The sequence below is a fragment of the Mandrillus leucophaeus genome, unplaced genomic scaffold, assembly GCF_000951045.1.
Source record: "Mandrillus leucophaeus isolate KB7577 unplaced genomic scaffold, Mleu.le_1.0 Scaffold880, whole genome shotgun sequence".
Classification (NCBI taxonomy): Eukaryota; Metazoa; Chordata; class Mammalia; order Primates; family Cercopithecidae; genus Mandrillus; species Mandrillus leucophaeus.
Genome location: NW_012109586.1, coordinates 1,353,060 through 1,375,870, shown reverse-complemented (window position 1 = coordinate 1,375,870; position 22,811 = coordinate 1,353,060). Strand labels below are relative to the sequence as shown.

General features: G+C 36.5%; 1 protein-coding gene and 1 long non-coding RNA gene across 5 annotated transcripts in view; one reads left to right on the top strand and one right to left on the bottom strand.

The window, feature by feature from the left end:
• Positions 1-4,659: 4,659 nt before the first annotated feature.
• Positions 4,660-9,187, bottom strand: LOC105531384. Its single transcript, XR_001004792.1, has 2 exons — positions 8,554-9,187; positions 4,660-5,243 (listed from the first exon to the last, which is right to left on the bottom strand). It is a non-coding gene; the product is annotated as an uncharacterized LOC105531384 (long non-coding RNA).
• Positions 9,188-9,337: 150 nt separating this feature from the next.
• The window catches only part of ORC4 (origin recognition complex, subunit 4), a 96,228-nt gene continuing 82,754 nt past the window's right edge, over positions 9,338-22,811 (top strand). The window contains exon 1 of one of the 4 annotated variants that reach the window (XM_011969311.1): positions 9,338-9,609. The gene's annotated coding sequence lies outside the window, so the exon portion shown is untranslated. Of the gene's footprint in view, positions 9,635-22,811 lie in introns of all 4 variants that reach the window. The other 3 variants (XM_011969313.1, XM_011969314.1, XM_011969312.1) reach the window with 3 other exon arrangements.

Here is a 22,811-nt window from a genome sequence, read left to right as displayed (position 1 = left end):
GATCTCAAGCAATCCACCCACCTCGGCCTCCCAAAATGCTGGAGTTACAGGCGTAAGCCACCATACCCAACCCCTAACATTTTATATTACTTAAAATAGTTTATTTTAATATCTCCATCATAGTATTTCTTAATTAAAAGCATTTTACCAGCAATTCATTCGATTTAATATGATTTTTCATCTTTCCTAAATGATCTGTTGCTTATACCTCTTATAAACTTGGATGTCAACAAAAAATACATGTACATACATAAAGAATGTATAGATTTAGTCATTCAAGGTCTAAAATTAATAAAAACTAAAATTTGGTTTTGTAAAAAAAAAACCAATGTAATATAGCAAATTTGCCTACTAATTAGAAAAATTAAACACACATAAAATTCAAGTCCTTTTTCTGACTGGCCCAGGTAAACTGCACAAAAACAGAACCTGTTGAAGAAATGGTTTTAAATAATTCCTAATAATTTTTAAAAATAAAAAACCCTTCTAAAACAATTTACCAAAATACTTAAAACAATAACAACAGCAGCCCAGAAAAGCTATATAATGTTAAATTAAAATCTGTGTTATGTGGGAGTAGACTCCTTTCATACGTATAAGAACACCTGACTAATGTGACTGTTAGATTTATTTTCTAGTGGGCAACATATTGCTCTATTTTTCAAGTCGGGAAGAAAATTTGAATAAATTGAACAGCAAAGTAACACCTTCTACAGAATTTATTAATTTCAAAACAACTAAGGTGGACCATTTAAATAATACATGCAATAATATATGCTGTTAGGTTTTATTATAAAAAGTGTTAAAGGAAAAGACTATATTACTTCTAGTAAAAAAAAAAAAAACAGCTTAATTTTACACTTCTATGAAAGAATTAAAGGTTAACACCTAAATTTTTAAAAAAGTATTTTTAAGGAGTGGTATGATTTAGGAAAGCTTATGGCTAATCAACATCACTGTCATCACTATTAGTGATATTTGTAGCTAGTAAGAGCTTTCTGATACATAGTAAACTGAACACTGTAGCTTTAATTGAAGTTTGAATGTTATAAACAGTTAGATGTCTGGCTCTGGCCTGCATTCTAATACCATCAGCAGAACAGAGATGGGAAGCATAAACAAACCTTTTAACTAGATTACATTGTCTAAAATGGCCAAGAAATCCTTCAGCACAAACTCCAGTGTGACAAATATAGAAGGAAAATGATTTTGGAATAACACTAAAAAAATAGCCTCTGAATATTACAGGAGCACGTATTTGATTTCCTAAATATTTTTATGTTATTTAATACTCATTAATGATACTTTATAACTTTTCAAATAAGAATCCTTTATATCTTACACAGCGAACTCTTTTTAGGTCAGTATATCCCAAGTAACAAAGCTATTTAAAAATCAATATTTGCTTTTATTGAATGTGGAATATTTCCCTCCCCCAACAACAGTAAATGTACTTATACAGTCTAAATTATTATTTTTAGATCCTAATAATATTAAGAATGTATGTATTAAGTTAGTTGATGGCCAACAGATTAGTAGATACTTCTGGACTCATGGCGTAAAAAAAACAGCAGTTGTGAATACAAGGATAACCTTAAATATAATTTAGCACACAGTCAATCTTAAAAAACACTTTGGGATTACTTCTAACTTCTGAGATACAGACATTAAAATTTTTTTTAAAAAAGCTACACATGAACTTAAGTTTTAACATTAGCACCACACAGAAAATTTTCCTCCCATTGCTAGAATCTTGATTGGTTAGCAAAAGAATTCAGTGAAGCATGTGTGTACACAAACTTTTCACCATTTCAAGGTTGGTGACTGATTTACATAACTCATATTAGTCCTTTAAAACAATGTGTTCTAATAATCTACTCAATGACACTGAATTTAATTACAAATTCTCTAATAAAAGGTTATATAGGTCAACTGAAACAAGGACGCAAATCAAAATCTGTCATATCCAACTTTGAATAAATTATACCTTAATGTAAGTTAAGCCTGGATCTCACTCTGTCTCTTTGAAGAGTTACAGTGAGTTATAGTGAGTCATTCCAGCTTCTGACATCTTACATGACATAGAAATACTTCAAACAGAAATACTCTAAGTGTGTAAGACTTAGAATATTTACTTTTAACTGAATTATCTTTGGGTTGTTTAAAGAAATTACTTAAGATCATACTACTGATTATTCAGATTATTCTTATAAGAAAAAAACATTTGCAATAAACTTTTCTTTCTAATGTGTAACAGATGATAAAGAATATTTCTTTAGCATTTAAAAATATTTCCAAACTCTGCAGGTCATTACATACTGGCATAATATTTGTAGGATGATAGAGTCAATACAAGCTGATATCCCTTATTCAAAAGGTTTTGTGAACCAGAAGTATTCAGAATTTTGGATTTTTACAGATTTGGGAATATTTGCATTATATATCTGTTGAACATCCCTAACCTCAAAATCCAAAATCCAAAATGCTTCACTGAGCATTTTCTTTGAGCATCATGTCAGTGCTGAAAAAGTTTCAGATTCTGAAGCATTTTGACTTTTGGAATTCTGGATTAGAGATACTCAACCTGTATAAATTTATAATATGAACATATATTTACTTAGAGACACAAAAGTTACTTAAGTAATAAAAATACAAAAAAAAAATTGTTTTTTTCTCTTAAAAGTAAAGGACGTAAAACTCAACTATCCAAAGAGAGCTGTATCATAAAGTATTTTAATTCAGTAGCTTTTTTTAAGTACAAATATGAAATAATTTAGGCACCTAGAGAACCCAACAAGTTGACCATTCTTATACTATTTCTGACTTTAATACTAAAAAGAGTACATTAAACTTAATCCTATATATGTAATGTAGTAATTATGAAAATGTATGATAGAGTCCAGAAGATAATGTGTATACATACACCAAAGCACAAGATAATACAAACTTCCCATTTTTTATGGGCTTTTACACCATCAACACATTTATATTAAAAATTTTATAGTAAATATTCATTGGATCAGAAATTGTCACAACCCTTTAACTTCATATAAGAAAATATTTAATGTAACTCCATGCAAGTTATAGGAAGTTTAATAGAGAGAAGGATTGAACTGAACTTTTTTTTACTGTTTATTTTTATGTTTATTTATTTATTTAAAGACAGGGTCTCACTCTGTTGCTCAGCATAGAGTCCAGTGGCATGATCATGGCTCACTGCAGCCTCAACTTGAGTTCAAGAGATCCTCTCACCTCAGCCTCCTGAGTAGCTGGGACTACAGTCTGCACCACACCAAGCTCAGCTACTATTTTGATTTTGTAGAGATCAGGTCTCACTATATTGCACAGGCTTATCCTGAACTACTAGCCTCAAGTGATAAATCCTCCTACCTCATCTCCCAATTGTTGGAATTACAGGCTTGAGCTATTCCACCTGACCTTATTTTTTATTTTTAGAGACAAGGTCCCGCTCTGTGGCCTAGGTTGGATTGCAGTGATGTGAACATAGTTCACTGCAGCCTCAAAATCCAGGGCTCAAATAATCCTCCCGCCTCAGCCTCGGAGTAGCTGGGATTACATTACAAGTGTTGAGTCACCATGAGCAGCTCCCAGATGTCATTTTTGCCATACAAAGAAAAGACTGACATTACGTATATTTTAAATTGTACAATGGTCTGTATCTACATTCCTTATAGAAGACTGGGGTTTTTTTTTCTGTTTTTCTATTCTTGCCATACATTTTTGCCATACAAAGAAAAGACTGACATTATGTATATTTTAAATTGTACAATGGTCTATATCTGCATTTCTTATAAAAGACTGGGTTTTTTTTCTTTGTTTTTCTATCCTTGTAAACGTTCAGAAATTTTCCATTTGTCTGTCAAGCTATCAGAGCCATAATTTACCATCGCTTACCAGTGTACAGATTGATAAAAACTCTAATGTGACTGTGTTTTGAATTAGAAAGTGTAATAAATGTAATGTGAATTGAATTTATCACAGTGCTGGGTACTTATAATAAATGGTAACTATGATTATTACTAAAACAGAAATTTAAGAATGAATGTGAAAGAGATCAGAATTCACCACTCAGGAGTCTATTTATCTTCACAAGATACTGCACCAGCAGAGGCATCCCCACCTTCTTTTTAACTGCTAATCAATACTTTTGTAAAAGGTATACTTTAACAAGGACAAATTGAATCCAGTACTTTTTCTCTCTAATACACTTTTCGATTACACATGAAAGCCATGACAGGAACTGAGATAAGATTCTTTGTTTTTGAAACATCCATCTACAAAGAAAATTCTAATTCATTTTACTAAAGCTATAGAAACTATACCACTTAATAAAGAGTAAAAATTACAACTGATTTAGAACTAGAATTGGGAAGTTTCTTATGAGGATTTTGCAATGATATTTCTACTACATACTAAAAGTTCCAAAACTCCTAAATAGTGCACTCTAATTACTGCAGAATACTTAAATCATGCTGTTAGATTTGCTAAAATATGGTAGAAAATATCTGAAAACTCAAAATGAAAATGTACAATGTCTTCCAATGAATCATGAATGATAATCTGTTATATGAGGTAAAAAAGAAAAAAGTTACTTTTGAAAAAAAGATTTAAGTTTAGAGAGTTTGGGGTGTTTTTTCCGGAAAAATTTAATGAGATAATTTAATGAACATTGTTGGTCATCTTAAAAGAATTACGGTTAGCAATAAAAATCCAGCAAAGGAAGCCACATAAGACTATTTTCATTGTCTAAAATGTGTTAACTATTTACAGAATATAAATCCCTAGAATACAGTATTAAGTGGAAAATTTTTCTTTATATATTTGTATTTTAATAAAATAACAGCAATATTCTTCTTAGACATGCATTTTTCCACCTAACAGTATCCGTTTAGTTAATATAAAATTTATTTAGGTAGAAACACCAAAACAAAGATATGACCAATACACTTGTGGAATACAATTAAGGTAGCTCTTCACATTAAACTGCAGGGACCATCTTTGTTTTTCAGATGCCTAGCACAGTGCCTGGCAGACAGCAGATGATCAAAAGATGTTTAATGAATCGCTAAATACAATCTGTTTTGCACATACAGTCAAAATCCAGACAAGTTTGCAAAGGTACATAAGTTGGATATAGGCTTTCTGGCTGACTTCATGGGGGTCCCACTGATGACTAGGAGTATATCTTCATATCCATAGAAAACTGGAAAGTTGATAATTGTCTGGGTAAGGACCAAAAAAACAAAGTCAGGGAAACATGTCACCTAAGTAGCACTTGTTTTATAGAGCTGGTAAAAGCGGCCTAATCATTCCAACAACCTATTGTGCCGGTCAATGAAACAAAATTTAAGTGCATCCTGAACAATTTTTACAAGCATATTTTTAACTGGAATGTGTTGGATCATTGTTGCTTATTCATAATAAATCACTTTTGCCAAATTTTTTCTGGTATAAGAAGGGAATATGTCTTGTTACTATGAGTACCATATAGCTAATAGTATTTACTTTGGCTGTTAATTAGATATAATGAGAGCCACAGTAGGGATAAAGAAAAAACGTTCATGGTAGTGAAAACTGTGGCAAGGGAGGACAAGAAAAGGAGAGGAAACGAATTCCACATATGGAAGTAAAGAAATTCAAATATGCCTAACTCTAAAACTAACACGGATTATGACAAGCTACCAGTAGGACCTACTGTGTACCAGATATTGTGCTGAGAGTAGAAGGATGTGTTAACAAAATAAAAATGTTTGTTTTTAGGCAGTACATAGGGCAAGACTCACAAGTAAGCATTTATAATAGAATATGCATTCCATTTATTCTTATAAGTATGGGTTCTTAATACAACAGTAAGTATATTTACTGATTAATTGTAAGTGCAGGAGGAAAATAAGTATTAGAGAAAGCTGAAATTATCTTCAAAATAGTAATAACCTACAATAAGTACAATTAGTACGTCTTTAAAAAATTAACAAATTACTGAATTTAAGTAGACAAAATAATAGCTTTAAAGCTATTCACCTTAATATTCGTACAATAATATGCCCCCATATGAAATCCTCAAGTGGTATACCCAGAACTGTACATAATAGTTTCATTTCTGACAAAGGAAATGAGGTAGTGCAGCATAGTGAGCATCAGGAGACCTGAGTTCTCTGCTCCCTTCTCTGCCACTTACAGGCCTTGGAACCTCAGGCAAGTTCGAGTTCTCAGAACTTCGGCAATATATAGAGTTGGATAAAGTGACCTCCAAGATATCACCCAGTTGAACAATTACAATCCTAAAGAATCAACAGTTCTTAATACTTAACAAGGTTTTCTAAACATAAATCATTATCCAACTCAGATAAAGGCTGGAATCTTCTAACCAAAAGGATCATGGGGGTGAGGGTGAGGGGTGTGATAAAAAATGTTTAAAAAAAAAAAAAAGAAACAAAATAAGGAAAGACATTAAACTCAAGACTAAATTTTCACTCAGCTGCCTACTGGGCAACTACCACCCCAATTACCTACATAATTCGCTTACTTAAAATTAATTTCTTCAGTAAGTTCTACTGTCTCTCTCTTACCTTTAAGGTTGCTGAGGTTTTAAGGTGAGAACAAGAAACCTTACAAGGACTTGGAATTGCAGTATTGATGTTGGGAGAAAAACTTGAACTTGACACAGATTTCTGCTTAAGCACACTAATTACATCTCAGAGAAAGGTAAAAAATTGTTCAAATTTATAACAGAAGGGAAATAATATCATATTGTTTACTGCTATAAAGCTTTTTTATTTCGGTATGTAAATGTCTACTTTTGCACACAGTTGATAATTAAAATTTTACAGAACAAGTTTCTACATATGCAATGCTTTACTGTCACTAAAATATGAGTATACTATGTTTTAACTTTAACCATCAAGCAAATAAAAAATTAGAAGTATTACCATGTCTTTATAATATTTATGCCAAATATACTTCTAGATTTGTATTTCTTCAATCCTTTCTAGTTGATCAAATTGCTGTTTTCATATTGCCAGTCTGATCACAAAATTGCTGCTTTACAGAAGAATATTTTTTGCTGACATAAATTATGGGATCAGAGATACCAATGCAGTTACAAAAAAAAAAAAAAAAAGGGTGTGAGGGAGAGAGAGCGAGAGCGACAGAGTGTGTGTATATGCATGTGTGCATCCATCTTCAAGGAGAGAATAAAGAAATGTATATATGAAACAAAATAACACTTTCCAATATAAGCCCTAGTAAAAGGCCTACATCAGAAACATACTTTCTAGCATTTGTGAAATAAAATACAGCACTGGATTTTAAAGCTATGCACTAAGAACATACTATAGAAAAATGAATAGTGATTTTTATCAATACTGTTATTCCATAAACTTAAATCTGGATTTACCTTTCAATTTATAGCTAACCGAAATTAATATACTAACTATAAGTTCATGATTGCTTTGACTCATCAAAACATATTTTAGAAATTTGTGTCCTTTTACATATAGTGAGCAATTTGGTTCAGAACCCGAAGAGAAATTGAGATGAAAAGCTCATCTCAATTTTCAACAGTAAATAAATAATTCAGCTAAAACTGAAAGTGGTACCAATCCAGCAAACTATTGATGGAGAGGTTTGGCCTTCCATGCAGCCAGAACAACATAAAGTTTTCAATGGGGACTACTTGTTCAGACAAGTTACAAAGATTACAAAAATACCCAGATTAATTATAAAATACCTAATATTCTCATCATATGGAAAATAAGTATCAGGAACATATGTGGGAACAGACAATACTAGTGGCATTTAAACTTTAAGCGTTTTAGAGCTTTGGACTTTATATACTGATATATGAAACAGACATTTAACAAAAAAAAAAAAAAAAGCAATAATGCAAGTCAAAACCTAACCAAAGGCCTCTACCAACTAAAAATTTGAAATTTTCCATGGAAGTCAGACAAAACGAAAAAATGGAAAATGAAACCCCTAAAGCAAAAACCAATCAAGTCTTCCAACACTAAAGTCAATATCCAAATCTCATACAGGACCAAAAAGGGGAAAACACTCAGGTCTACAAATGGATAAGCAGTTCCAATACAATCCAGATCCCGACATTTTCCCACTCAGAAACAAATGCAGTGAAGCTTTTCCTGGGGAAAAAGAGCTCTCCAATGAATTTTTTTTAAGTGACATCTAGAAAGTGTGCCTCTTTCTGTCTCTTTCCCTGGCGCCTCATTGGAGGAAGGAGGGGGTTGTTTTTGTATTCTCCCCCACTGGAGCAAGACACAATCAGATGTTAGCTGGAGGAGAGAAACCACTTTTGACAACAGCAAATAAAAATAAAAGTGCCCTTCCTCCCCTGACAGGATGGGCACCCCATCTCACACACCCCTCCCTACTCCAACCCCTCCTTCACCCCCCCCCAGCACCACCCCCTCCTCACCCCGGAGCTCCACTGCGTATGTGGTTTGGTGCTACTGTTGCCCCGGAGTGAAAGTCAGAGCCAGAGGAAGGCAATGAAGCCCCCACAGACACACTTACCTTTCCTGCCCCCCACTTTTGAGTGCCTTCCCTGGAGCTGTGGAGGATGACACAAAGGGTAATAAAGGGGGGGAGTGGAGGAGGAGGAGGCGAAGGAGGAGGAGGAGAGCTGGGGAAGTGGCTGCTCCTGGGTGTAGTGAGATGTCTCCAGCCAGGGCCAAGCAGCAGCAGTAGCAGCAGCAGCAGTAGCAGCAGCAGCAGCAGCAACAGCAGCAGCAGCAGCAGCAAAGGGTCTGTGTTGCTAAGAGGCTTTTGGTTTCTTTCTCTCCTCCTCTCACGGCCAAAGAGGAGGAGGGTGGAGGGGGCTCGGGAGGGAGGCGAGTTGGAGGGGTGAGGGGGTAGGAGTCGTGGATGGGGGTTTTCGAAGAAGAAGAAACTCCTTCTCCTCCTCTCTCAGGCTCAATCCCCCTCTCAGAGCTCAGGGCTGGAGGGTGGGGGAAGGAACTCAGCCGCCTTCCCCCCACCCCCCTCAATTCAAGGTTGAAGTGGGATAGAATTAGTGTCCTGTCCCTTTAAAAATAGAAATAAAAGGTGCCCCCCCTCTGCCACTGCCTCTCTCTTCATCATCAGCTGCTGCTGCTGCTGGGGTCTCTCTGCTTGGGGGGGAGGGGGGTTCGGGTAGAAGAGACGGGAGGCACTCACTGCGCATGTCCCTCTCTGACGGGTGGCTGGTTGGTTGAAGGCAGGAGGAGGGGGAGGGGAGGAAATGAGCTATTTTCCCAGAAGGCGCAGAGGCGCTCGCGACCCGGAAGACATTGTAGCAAGGGGTACAGGGGCGGGGGCGGGGAAGAGGAGGAAGTCGCTACGCTTTTAACACCCCCAGCTCCCTCCTCCTTCCTAAGGGAAAGTGGAGGAACGGAAGTGGGCGTGGACGGAGACGAAAGGGCGTCACGTGTTTGGGCGGGAGAGGGGCGGGGTGGGAGAGGTGGTGCGTGCGCGGGGCATGCTGGGAGTGGTTGTGTACCGTCGCCAACAGCAGGTGAAGCCTAGCAGAGGACGCGTCCAGCCGATCCGGTGAAGCAATTCCTGCAGGCGTTGGTACCCCCCTTTGCCCTGGTAAAGGCAGGCTTTTATGCGGGAGGTAATGGTGGGGTAAACTTGCTGCAAACGAAGGCCAGGGGCGTCGGTGGCGAAAGGTAAATCGAAAGGGGGAGGATGGAAGGCTGTGGAGACTGGAAATTGGGAAGGGGGCAGGCTTGTATAGGCCGGGAAGGCCAGGACCAGGCGAGCTCTGTCATTTGGCACCCCCATGAGCCTGCCGACGAATCCTTGACACGTGCAGGGAGTCCTGAGACTAGCTCTGCATCGGGGTGGTAAGTGAGGAGCGTGACGGTCCGAGAAGGGAACTGTGAAGTCTCAGCAGCTGATCCTCATGACTGCAGAACGGGAGACCTGTATCTAGGGACAGAGACAAGTCCTCTGTATGCATTTTGACCAGATGCATCAGACGCTTTGCTTATATTGGATATTGCGCTCTTCATGCCTTACCTCTTAACCCTCCCTGGTATTCTGGAGTGACTTTGGGGAAGGAGCAGGCAGGGAAGTCTTGAGTGGAGCTTCCCTCCGTGTCTTGCATTGTTGCTACAACACAAAGCCTTTGCTCTCTCTCGGAGAGGGATGTGGGATTGTGTAGTCCTTAATGTTGAGTTTTACGATTGATGAAGAGAAAGGACGTGATCAAAGTTTCCCCTTGTAGTGTAGATGATGAGTTTTAAAAGGACCGTTTCGTCTTCTATGGTTACTATTCTTAGTTTTTGAGCCTTTGGTTTCCCAAATGCCAGCTGTTTTTGATGAAAATAATGAATTTCTATCATAAAATTAGAATTCAAATATTTAAGAAAGAATTTATAAATTTACATTAGTAAAGCTTTTATAGTGAAATAGTACTGGTTCTTTTTCACATTGTTTTCATACAATCAATATAAACCATTACAGTCTCAGTTGTTTTGTAAAGGTATTTTGAAGGAATATCATCTTTGTACGTTTTTCAAAAACCAAGAATCTAAAATCCTTCATATTTATTATGTTGGTATTTAATTCTGTTGGGTAGGTTCTTTTTCTTTTTTTCTTTTTTCTTTTCTTTTTTTTTTTTTTTTTTTTTGATACAGAGTCTTGCTGTCTCCCAGTGAGTGCAGTGGCGCGATCTGGGCTCACTGCAACTTTGTCTCCTGGATTCAAGCAATTCTCCTGCCTCAGCCTCCCGAGTAGCTGAGACTACAGGCATGTGCCACCACGCCCGGCTAATTTTTTTTGTGTTTTTAGTAGAGACGGGGGTTTCACCATGTTGGTCAGGCTGGTCTCGAACTCCTGACCTCAAGTGATCTACCCACCTCGGCCTCCCAAAGTGCTGGGATTACAGGCATGAGCCACCGCGCCCGGCCGGTGTAGTTTCTTTAGGGGTACACTATCAGTTAAAGTTACTAATTTTCCACATCTTACTTTCTGTAAATTTGGATAGTGGACCCCATTTGTGCACCATTGCTTAGCCCTTACTATCTTTTGTACTGTGTACGGTAATCATGTCTGATGGAATCAAAAGTAGACTCCTGTGCTTTAAAATTTTCTTTATAGTGTAACCAATTGTCTGCCACTTTGTAATGGAAAAAAAAAAATACAGCAAGGCAATTAATGTGCCTTAGATACAATTTTAAATCTTTTGTGTCTTTTTCCATACATTTAGTATTTAAGCATGCAAACATCGATACATAGTATAATGAATAGCTATAAAGTGTGAACTCTATGTAACCGCTACCACAGTCAAGAATTAAAATGTTTGTGGCCCCTGAGAAGCTGCCCTCTATATTCTATTCCTGATCATCCCCTTCCTCAGTTCTTTCAGAGGTTAACACTATCCTGATTTTTATGGCAATTATTTACTGCTTTCTTTCTTAGGATTTCTTAACCACCTATGTCAGCATTCCTAAGCAATTTAGATTCGTTTTGCCTGTTTCTTAATTGTAAGTGAATTATATATTACATATCATTATGTATCTTTTTCTCTCATACAGCTAAGATTTAACTCTATTAGTACATTTAGCTCTAGTTCTTATATTGGATTATAGTAATCTATAGTATAAAAAGTATAGTGTAAAAAGTCTTAATGGAAATGAGCCACAGTTTAGTCTAATATTAATAAACATTTGGATTGTTTCGTTTTTAGCAGTTATGAACAATACTATTATGAATGTTCTTGTACATGTATTCTTATGTACATTACCATGGATTTTTGTAGAGTACGTATGTTTATCTTCAAATTCACACCAGTGTATACCCTGACAACAGTATATGGTAGATCCCTTTACTTTTACTGTCTCACCAAGAGTTATTTTTCCTTTTTCCCAAATTGAGGAATGTGGCTTTATCTTATTGTTGTTTTAATTTACTCTGCCCAGGATACTAAAGAGTTTGAACACTTTTTCAAAAACTTACCGGCTATTTGGATTTCCTCTTTCTAGAATTGCCTTTTTAATTCTTAAATCTTTTGTGCATTGTCTTTTTAAATCTTTTGTGGAGGTTTGTTTTTTTGTTTGTTTGTTTGTTTGGTGTTTTAATTGGGTTGTCTGTTTTACTCAGGGATTTCTAGCAGTATGGCCAGTATCTTCTCTGTGCTTGGAGCATTACTCTCTTCTGGGATGGCAACTTTATCTTCATGTAGGTCTTATATGCTATCATTGTTCTTTGAATTTTATATGTAGTTTAAACTCCAGGTAACAAGTTCTATGCTTGTGCTGTTCATTATAGTAGCTACAAGCTGCGTGTGGCTTTTGAGCACTTGAAATGTGGCTAGTGTGACTGAGGAACTGAATTTTTAGTTTTGTTTAGTGTTCAATTAAGTTTAAAAACTGGCACTTGATTCAGTTACTGTGAAACCTTTATGTTTGGAACAACTCAGATACATAAACCTTTCTTAACCTCAAATTATTAAATTATTATTTTTGATTTTTGAAGATTCCGCCTCTCCCCGCTCCCCGCCACGAAATGGAGTCTCACTCTGTTGCCCAGGCTGGAATCCAGTGGCATGATCTTGGCTCACTGCAACCTCTGCCTCCCAAATTCAAGTGATTCTCCTGCCTCAGCCTCCCGAGTAGCTGGGATTACAAGCATGTGCCACCATGCCTGGCTAATATTTTTATTTTTAGTAGAGGTGAAGTTTTACCATTTTGGCTAGGCTGGTCTCAAACTCCTGACCTCAAGTGATCCACCCATGCTTCAGGATTCCACAAACTTGGAAAGCCTTTTCCTGCATCCTGCTGGTTGTGGAATCATTTTCCCTGAAAAAAGTTGTGGAGATGCTTGAAGAAGTGGTAGTCAGTTGATGAGAGGTCAGGTGAATATGGCAGTTGAAGCAAAACTTTGTGGCCCTGTTTGTTCAACTTTTGAAGTGTTGGTTGTGCAATGTGCTGTTGGGTGTTATTGTGGAAAATTGGGCCCTTTCTGTTGATCCATGCTGGCTGCAGGCATCACAGTTTTAAGTGCATCTCACTGATTTACTGAGCATACTTCTCAGATGTAATGGTGTCTCCAGGATTCAGAAAGCTGTAGTGGATCAGACCGGCAGCAGACCACCAAACAGTTACCATGGCCTTTTTTTGGTGCAAGTCTGGCTTTGGGAAGTGCTTTGGAGCTTCTTCTCGGTCCAGCCACTGAGCTGGTCATTGCTGGTTGTCATATAAAATCAACTTTTTGTTGCACCTCACGGTCTGATTGAGAAATGGTTCATTGTTGTGGAAAATAAGAGAAGACAACACTTAAAATGGTGTTATTTTAAATTTTTGCTCAGCTCATGAGGCACCCACTTGTCAAGCTTTTTCACCTTTCCTATTTGCTTCAAATGCCGAACAACTGTAGAATGGTCGACGTTGAGTGCTTATGTTGAGTTCTTCAGCAACTTCTCCTGTAATTGTAAGAGGATCGATCTGCTTCAATGATTGCTCTCAGTTGGTTGTTGTCAACTTCCAGTGGCCTACCACTACACTCCTCATCCTCAAGGCTCTGGTATCCTTTGCAAAACTTCTTGAACCACCACTGCACTGTATGTTCATTAGCAATTCCTGGGCCAAATGCATTGTTGATGTTGTGAGTCGTCTCTGCTGTTTTACGACACATTTTGAACTTGAATAAGAAAATCACTCGACTTTGCTTTTTGTCTAGCATCATTTCCATAGTCCAAAATAAATACAAACAGCAAGTAATAAGTCATTAGCAAAAAAACATAAAGTGAGAAATGCCCATTAAAATGATATATAACATAACCACATTTAGGAATGTATTCCAGTATCAAATGGCAAATTCCAACAATGCAAAATCCACAATTAATTTTGTACCAACCTAATAATTCGTGCTGCTTTGAAGGAAATCTGTCTTTTAGAATTTTTTTTTCTTTTTTTTTTTTTTTGGTTGTAATTTTTCTGCTGTTTCACTCTGATGTTTTTGTGTGGAATTCTTTTTTTCTTTTTTTTTTCTCTCCTAGTCAAGTGTGGTTGTAGGGGTAGAGGAAATGTTAAATCATCGTGTGGAATTCTTTATCTTGCCCTGTATTCATCAAGATTATTAAATCAATGCATCAGTATTTTTCTAAAGATATTGGTGATATTCTTGCTGTTTCTAGTTACCTGCTGAAAATTACAATCTTGCTTTTGTTGGCTTAGTATAGTTGCTCCTTAGTATCTGTGGGAGATTGGTTTCAGAACCCCATGCAGACACCGCAATCCACAGGCAGCTCAAATTCCTTATATAACATGCCATAATGTTTGCATACAACCTACACACATCCTCCCACGTATTTTAAATAATCTCTAGACTACTTATGGTACCTAATACAATGTAGATGCTATGTAAATATTGTTATACTGTCATGACTTTTTAAAAATTTCTATTATTTTTTATCATCATATTTTTAAAAATATACATATATTTTTAATCCTTGGTTGAGTGAATCTGTGGCTATGAAGGGCCTCCTATATTCGTAGTTCATTTGTTGTTTGTTGGAGATAATTCCAGTTTCTAAATTTTCTAAGTCTGTGTCTGCTAGCTCATGATATTTTTTTCTTGTGTGCCTTGATACCAGTTGTATTTAAAAAATTACAGGAATATGAGTCCTAGAATAATAGTCTCTTTCTTAAGAAGGTACATTTTTCTAGGAAAGATCTCTAGGAGTGCTGTCAGTCCTAAGTTGCTTTATTCATGTTCAGTAGTTGGAATTCCTTAATGAACGCTAATGAACGTACGGTGCAGTGGTGGTTCAAAAAGTTTTGCGAAGGATACCAGAGCCTTGAGGATGAGGAGTGTAGTGGTAGGCCATTGGAAGTTGACAACAACCAACTGAGAGCAATCATTGAAGCAGATTGATCCTCTTACAATTACAGGAGAAGTTGCTGAAGAACTCAACATAAGAACTCAACATAAGAACTCAACGTCGACCATTCTACAGTTGTTAAGCAAGATTTTAAGATCATGAATTCTACTTTCCTTCAATTTCCTCTTATCCTAATGATGTTGTCTTTAAACTCTGAACGTAAATTAGGTAGCTTATCTGAGTCCCCAGCTTTGGCGGGCCATGTGCTTTTATTTTTATTTTTGATTTTGATTTTTTGTATTTATTTATTTTATTTTAAATGAGGTCTCATTATTGCACACAATGATCCTGAATTCCTGGGCTCAAGTGATCCTCCTGCCTTGGCCTGTCAAAGGATAGGATTACAGGCATGAGCCACCACACCTGGCCTTGTGCTTTGATTTTTTTTTTTTTTACCACAGACCTGCACATCTTCCATTAGCTCAGCCTTTTTTCTCAGCCTTTTCTTCTAGATAGGAAAATGTCCTCAGAACAAAAGTTACTTGGTGTATGGTTTGTTTCTGGCTTACCTTCACGTGGAATTTGGTATGAAATTTCACATTACCTTATTTCATTCATTATTATTTAGTTTTTTTGTTGGCCTCAGCAGAAAGTTTGGTCCTGTCTGCCACTACCATAAATAAAATCTAATTATCTTTCTTTTTTACTTCTGAGATTTGATTTTAAGATATTTATGCTTTGAGCCAAAAATTTTTTAACTTAACTCATATATTTGTTTAAATTTTTTAAAATTTTTAATTATTATGGATACATAATATGGGGAGTATGTGATATTTGATACAAAAATACAATGTGTAATGATCAAATCAAGTAATTGAGATATCCATTACCTCAAGCATTTATCATTTCTTTGTGTTAGAGACACTTCATTTCCACTCCTTTAATTGTTCTAAAACATACACTAAATTATTTTTAGCTGTAATTACTATATGTGCTACTAAACACTATATTTTATTCCTTCTAACTATATTTTTCTACCCATCAACCATCTCCTCTTGATTCTCCTCTCAACACTACCCTTCCCAGTCTCTAGTAACATCTTTTTACTCACTATCTCTATGACTTCAATTTTTTTGAAGCTTCCCCATATGGGTAAGAACATGTGATACTTGCCTTTCTATATCTGGCTTCTTTCCCTTATAATGTCTGCCAGTCGCATCCATGTTGTTGAAAATGACAGAATTTCATTCTGTTTTTTTTATGGCTGAATAACATTCCAGTGTGTATATGTACCACATTTCTTTATCCATCCTTTGCCATTTCCTTTCTTTTGGGTATATACCCAGTAGTGGGATTGCTAGATTATAGTTCTATTTGTTGTGTTTTTCGGAGCTCCATACTGTTCTCTGTTGTGACTGTGCCAGTTTACATTTCCACCAACAGTGTGCAAGGGTTCCCCTTTCTCCACATTCTCACCAGCATCTGATATTGACTGTCTTTTTGATAAAAGCCGTTTTAACTGGGGTGAGATGATACGTCATTATAGTTTTGATTTGTATTTCTCTGATTATTAATAATGTGGAGCATTATTTCATAGACCTGTTGGCCATTTGTATGTCTTCTTGAGAAATGTCTCCTCAGATCTTTTGACCATATTAAAATCAGAATTTTTTTTCCTATTGAGTCATTCATTCAAGATTCTTATGTATTCTGGTTATTCATCCTTTGTCAGATATTAGTTTGAAATATTTTCTCCCATTCTACCTGTTATGTCTTCATTTTATTGTTTTCATTGCTGTGCAGAAGCTTTTTGGCTTGGAGAGATCCCATTTGTTGATATTTTATTTTATCTTATTGCTTTAGTTTCTTGTGTTTTTGAGGTCTTATTTAAGAAGTCTTTGCCTAGACCAATGTCCTGGAGTTTTTGTCCAATGATTTCCTTTAGTAGTTTCATAGATTTAAGTCTTTAATGCATTTTTCTTTGATTTTTGTATATGGCAAGAGTTAGGGGTCTACTTTTGTTCTTCTGAATGTGGGCATCCAGTTTTCCCAACACCATTTATTGAAGAGACTGTCCTTTCCCCAAAGAGTGTTTTTGGCACCTTAGTAAAAAACTAATTGGCTTTAATAAATATACGGATTCATTTCTGGACTCTCTGTTCTGTTCTGTTATTCTACGTGTCTGTTTTTATGCCGGTACCATGCTATTTTGGTTACTACAGCGTTGTAGTATATTTTGACGTCTGGTAGTGTGATAACTCTACCAGTTACCAGCTTTGTTCTTTTTAGTCAGGATTGTTTTGGCTATTTAGGATCTTTTGTGGTTCCATACAATTTTAGGATTTTTTTTTTCTGTTTCTGTGAAGAATGTCATTGCTCTTGATAGGGATGGCTTTGAATCTGTGGATTGCTGTGGGGAGTATTGTCATTTTAACATATTATTTTTTTTCAACCCATGAGCATGGGATGTCTTTTCATTTGTTTGTATCCTCTTCAATTAATTTCATCAATGTTTTGTAGTTTGCATTGTAGTTGGTTAAGTTTATTCCTAGATAGTTAATGTTATTTGTAGCTATTGTAAATGGGATCACCTTCTTGATTTCTTTTTCAGATAGGTTGTCACTGTTGGCATAGAGAAATTCTATGGATTTTTGTATGTTGATTTTGTATCCTGCAATGTTACTGAATTTGTTTATTAGTTCTAATAGTTTGTTGGAGTCTTTAGGTTTTTCAAATATAAGATCACATCAGCTGCAAACAATGATAATTTTACTTTCTTCTTTCCAATTTAAATGTCCTTTATTTCATTCTCTTGTCTGTTTACTCTGGCTAGGACTTCTATTACTAACTTGCGTAATAGTGGTGAAAATGCCCATCCTTCTTCTAGATCCTAGAAGAAAGGCTTTCAGTTTTTCCCCCATTCAGTCTGATACTAACTGTGGGTTTGTTGTATATGGCTTAATCGTGTTGAGGTATGATCCTTCTGTCCCCAGTTTGCTGAGAGTTTTTATGAAGGGTTATTGAATTTTATCAAAAAGGATTTTGTTGTCATCTATTGAAATGACAATACGCTTTGTGTCCTTCATTCTGTTGATATGATGTATCACATTGATTGATTTACATATGTTGAACCATCCTTGCATCCCTGGGATGAATCCCGGTTAATTATGATGATCTTTTTAATGTGCTGTTGAATTTGGTTTGCTCTGTTTTGTTAAGGATTTTTGTATCTGTTTTCATCAGAGATACTGGCCTGTAGTTTCTTTTTTGTTGTTGTTGTATCTTTGTTTGGTTTTGGTATCAGAATAAATCTGGGGCTGGGCATGGTAGCTCACTCCTGTAATCCCAGCACTTTGGAAGGCTGAGGCAGGCAGATATTTTGAGACCAGCCTGGCTGACATGGTGAAACCCCATCTCTACAAAAAATACAAAAATTAGGTGGGTGTGGTGACTCATGCCTATAATCCCAGCTACTCAGGAGGCTGAGGCAGGAGAATCGCTGGAACCCAGGAGGCAGAGGTTGCAGATCGCCTGGGGAACAAAGTGAGACTCTGTCTCAAAATAAATAAATAAATAAATAAATAAATCTGGCCTCATAAAATGAAATTGGAGATCCTCCATGATTTTGGAGAATGATTTGAGTAGGACTGATGTTAGCTCTTCTTTAAATGTTTGGTGGAATTCGGTGAAGCCATGAAGTCCTGGCCTTTTCTGTGATGGGGGACTTTTTATTATTGTTTGTATCTTGAAACTTATTGTTCTATTTAGATTTTGGTTTTCTTCATGTTTCACTCGTATTAGGCTGTATGTGCCTAGGAATTTATTCATTTCTTCTAGGTTTTCCAATTTATTGGCATGCGATTGTTCATGACGGTCTCCAATGATCCTTTGAATTTTTGTGATATCAGTTGTAATGTCACCTTTTTTGTCTCTGATTTTATTTGGATCTTTTTCTTTTTCTTAGTCTGGGTAAAGGTTCATTGATTTTGTCTATCTTTCCAAATAACCCTTTTCATTTCATTGATCTTTTCTATTTTTTTTTTTAGTCTTAATTTTATTTCTGTTTTTAATTAATTTTCTTGTGTTATTATTTCTTTTCTTAATTTGGGGCTTGGTATGCTCTTGCTTTTCTAGTTCTTTAAGATGCATTACTAGATTGTTTATTTCTTGGTTTTCTACTTTTTGATTTGCACATTTATCGCTATAAACGTTCTCTTTAGTGTTAGCTTTAACTGTATCTCATAGTTTTAGCAGGTTATGTTTCCATTTTCATTTGTTTCAAGAAATTTTTAAAATTTCCTTCTTAATTACTTCATTGGTTGTTCAGGCATGTATTGTTTAATTCTTACATGTTTGTATAGTTTCCAAAGTTCCACTTGTTATTTATTTCTACTTTTATTCCATTGTGGTTAGAAAAGATACTTTATAATTTTTATCAGACTTGTTTTGCGGCCTAACATGATGGTGCTCTTTTTGGGTTTCTGTTTGCATGCAGTATCTCTTTCCATCTTTTGGTCTATCTATGTTTTTATAAATGAAGTGAGTTTCTTATATGTAGCAGGTACTAGGGCCTTGTTTTGTTTAGGCCTTCAGCGCCTCTCTTTTGATTGGAGAATTTAGGATCCATCCTTGAGAAATACTCCATGTGCTGAGGAGAAGAATGTGTATTTTGCAGCTGTTGTATGACGGCTTCTGTAAATATCGATTAGGTTCATTTAATCTATAGTGCAGATTAAATTCATTACTTTTTTTCTGTCTAGATGATTTGTCCAATGGTGAAAGTGGGCTGTTGAAGTCCCAAGTCATTACTGTATTGGGTTCTGTCTCCTTAACTCTAATACACTTGACTTTATATATCTTAAGTGCTTCTGTTTTGGATAGATATGTATTTATCATTTTTATATCCTCTTGCTGAATTAAAACCTTTTGTGTTGTATGATAACCTTTTTTCTCTCTTTTCACAGTTTTTGTGTTGAAATCTATTTTATCTAAAAATAGATACAAAGCTACTTGGGCTCTTCACATGCAGTATCTTTTTCCATCTTTTTGTTGTTAGTCTATGTTTTTATAGTGAAGAATTTAGTCCATTTACATTGAGTATTATTATTGATAGGTAAGGACTTACTACTGCCTTTTTATTGTTCTGGTTCTTTTCTTGGGCTTTTCCCCCTTTCTTTTTTCCTTGTCTTCCTTTGTGCTAAAGTTATTTTTTGGTAGTGTTTTAATTTCTTGCTTTTTATTTTTTGTGTACCTATTAGAGGTTTTTGTTTTGTGGTTACTATGAGGTTAGCAAATAACAACTTATAGCCAATTATTTGCAACTGATGACAACTCTGATTGCAAAGAAGAGAAAAAATGCACGCACAGAAAAAACTTTAAAACCTGTACACTTTTACTCCATCCCTTCACTTTTTGACGTTTTGTCTCTATATATTTTTATATTATCTTTTAAGTTTTGAAGTAGTTTTGTTTTTGTTTTTTTGTTTGTTTGTTTGTTTTGATAATGTTATATATAAAGTTTCGGTGCCACAAAAGAAATAGCGCTCGAATATAAAATTTTCTTTTTAATTCTCAGCAAGGCAAGTTACTTCTATATAGAAAGGTGCGCCCTTACAGATGGAACAATGGTGAGTGCACATTTGGACAAGGGAGGGTAAGGGTTTCTTATCCCTGATGCATGTAGCCCGTGCTGCTTTGTCGTTCCCCTGTTGACTTTAGTTAGCCCTCACAGGCTAAACTAATTCCGATTGGCTAATTTAAAGAGAATGACGGAGTGAGCGCTTTGGTGGGAGTCAGGGCAGAGCAGGTAGCAGATAATTGGAATGAGTTAGGGTAGAGCAGGTGATTGGAATGTAGGGTGGAGCAGGTGATCAGAATGAGTCAGGGTGGAGTAGATAATCGGAAAAGGTTGCTTTACGAGGAAGTTTAAAAGTAGAAGGCAAAGAATTGAACATACTGACATATTCTTTGAAAAGAAATTTAGAACTCATATCTAACAATCCCTCCCGTTGTATTTCCTTACAACTTTCTTTTCAAACTTTTTTTTTTTCTTTTTTTGAGATGGAGTCTCACTCTGCCCCCCAGGCTGGAGTGCAGTGGCGCCATCTCGGCTCACTGCAAGCTCTGCCTCCCGGGTTCACGCCATTCTCCTGCCTCAGACTCCTGAGTAGCTGGGACTACAGGCGCCCACCACTACGCCCAGCTAATTTTTTTTGTATTTTTAGTAGAGAAGGGGTTTCACCGTGTTGGCCCGGATGGTCTTGATCTCCTGACTTCGTGATCCTCCCGTCTCGGCCTCCCAAAGTGCTGGGATTACAGGCGTGAGCCACCATGTCGGCCTCAAACTTTTTTTGTTAACGTGTCTTGGCTTAGTTATTTTGCTGGATTTTCTAAAAGAAGAAGCTTCTCCAGATAAGGTGGAGGTTAGAACACATATCTAACAATAGGATTGTCTTTTAATCTTCCTACTAAAGATATGAGCGGTTAGAGTATTCTGTATTTATCTGTGCACTTACTTTTACCAGTGAGTTTTATACCTTCAGATGGTTTCTTGTTGCTTGTTAATGTCCTTTTCTTTCAGATTGGAGAACTTCCCTTTAGCATTTTTTGAAAGATGAGTCTGGTGTTGATGAAATCCCTCAGCTTTTGTTAGTCTGGGAAAATCTTCATGTCTCCCTCATGTTTCAAGGATAATTTCAGTAGATGTATTAGTTTGGTGCAAAAGTTATCATGGTTTTTGCCACAATATTAATTGCCATGAAAAGTAATTGCAAAAACCGTGGTTACTTTTGCACCAACCTAATACTATTCTACTCTCTTCTGGCTTGCAGGGTTTCTGCTAAAGTTTGTCATCCTACTCTCTTCTGGCTTCTCTAAGTTTGAAAAGTACTCTGCTATTATTTCTTTGAAAAAACTTTCTACCTCAGTCTCTTTCTCTACGCCCTCTTTAAGGCCAGTAACTTTTTGATTATGCCTTTTGAGAACTATTTTCCAGATCTTGTGGGCATACTTCATTGTTTTTTATTATTTTTTTCTTTTATGACTGTATTTTCATATAACCTGTCTTCAAGCTCACTAATTCATTCCTCTGCTGTTGAGAGACTGATGCATTTTCAGCCGTTGAATTTTCCAGCTTCAGAATTTCTGCTTGTTTTTTTTTTATCATTTCAGTCCCTTTGTTAAGTTTCTCTTACATAATTCTGAATTTTTTATCTCTTTTATCTTGAATTAAATTGAGCTTTCTCAAGACCACTGTTTTGAATTTCCCATCTAAAAGGTTACATATCTTTACTGCTCCAGGATTAGTCTGTTTGGTGAGGTCCTGTTTTCCTAGATATTGTTGGTAATTGTGGACATTCATTGATATCTAGGCATGGAAGAGCTAGTCTTCACAGTTTGGGTTTGTTTGTTCCTGTCACTCTCCAGGGGGGCTTTCCAAGAAATCAAAGCAGATTGAGTGTTGTGACCCAAGCCTGTAGTCACTGCAGCCATTTTGGCATTAACGAGCGTCCAAAGCACAGGGACGCTGTGACTCTTGCAGACTCCTACATACACAGTTCTGATGGACTTGGGAAGATAATTGGGAGAATTCCCTGGGTTACCAGTCAGAGTCTCTTGCTCTCTACCTTCCCTTTCCTTCAGTCAGGAGTCTCTCTGTACTGGCCTGCCCAGTGTTGGTGGGGGATGATACAGGCACTTTTGTAGCCACCACAGTTGGAACTGTGCTGAGTTGCCTCTGAAGCCTCGCAGACCAGCACAGTACTGGGGCTCACCCAAGGGCCACAGCCAATCCTACATGACTGCCACTGGTTATTCAAGGCCAAAGGCCACTTTAGTCAGCAGGTGGTGAATTCTTTCAAGACTGAGTCCAGGCCGGGCGCGGTGGCTCAAGCCTGTAATCCCAGCACTTTGGGAGGCCGAGACGGGCGGATCACGAGGTCAGGAGATCGAGACCATCCTAGCT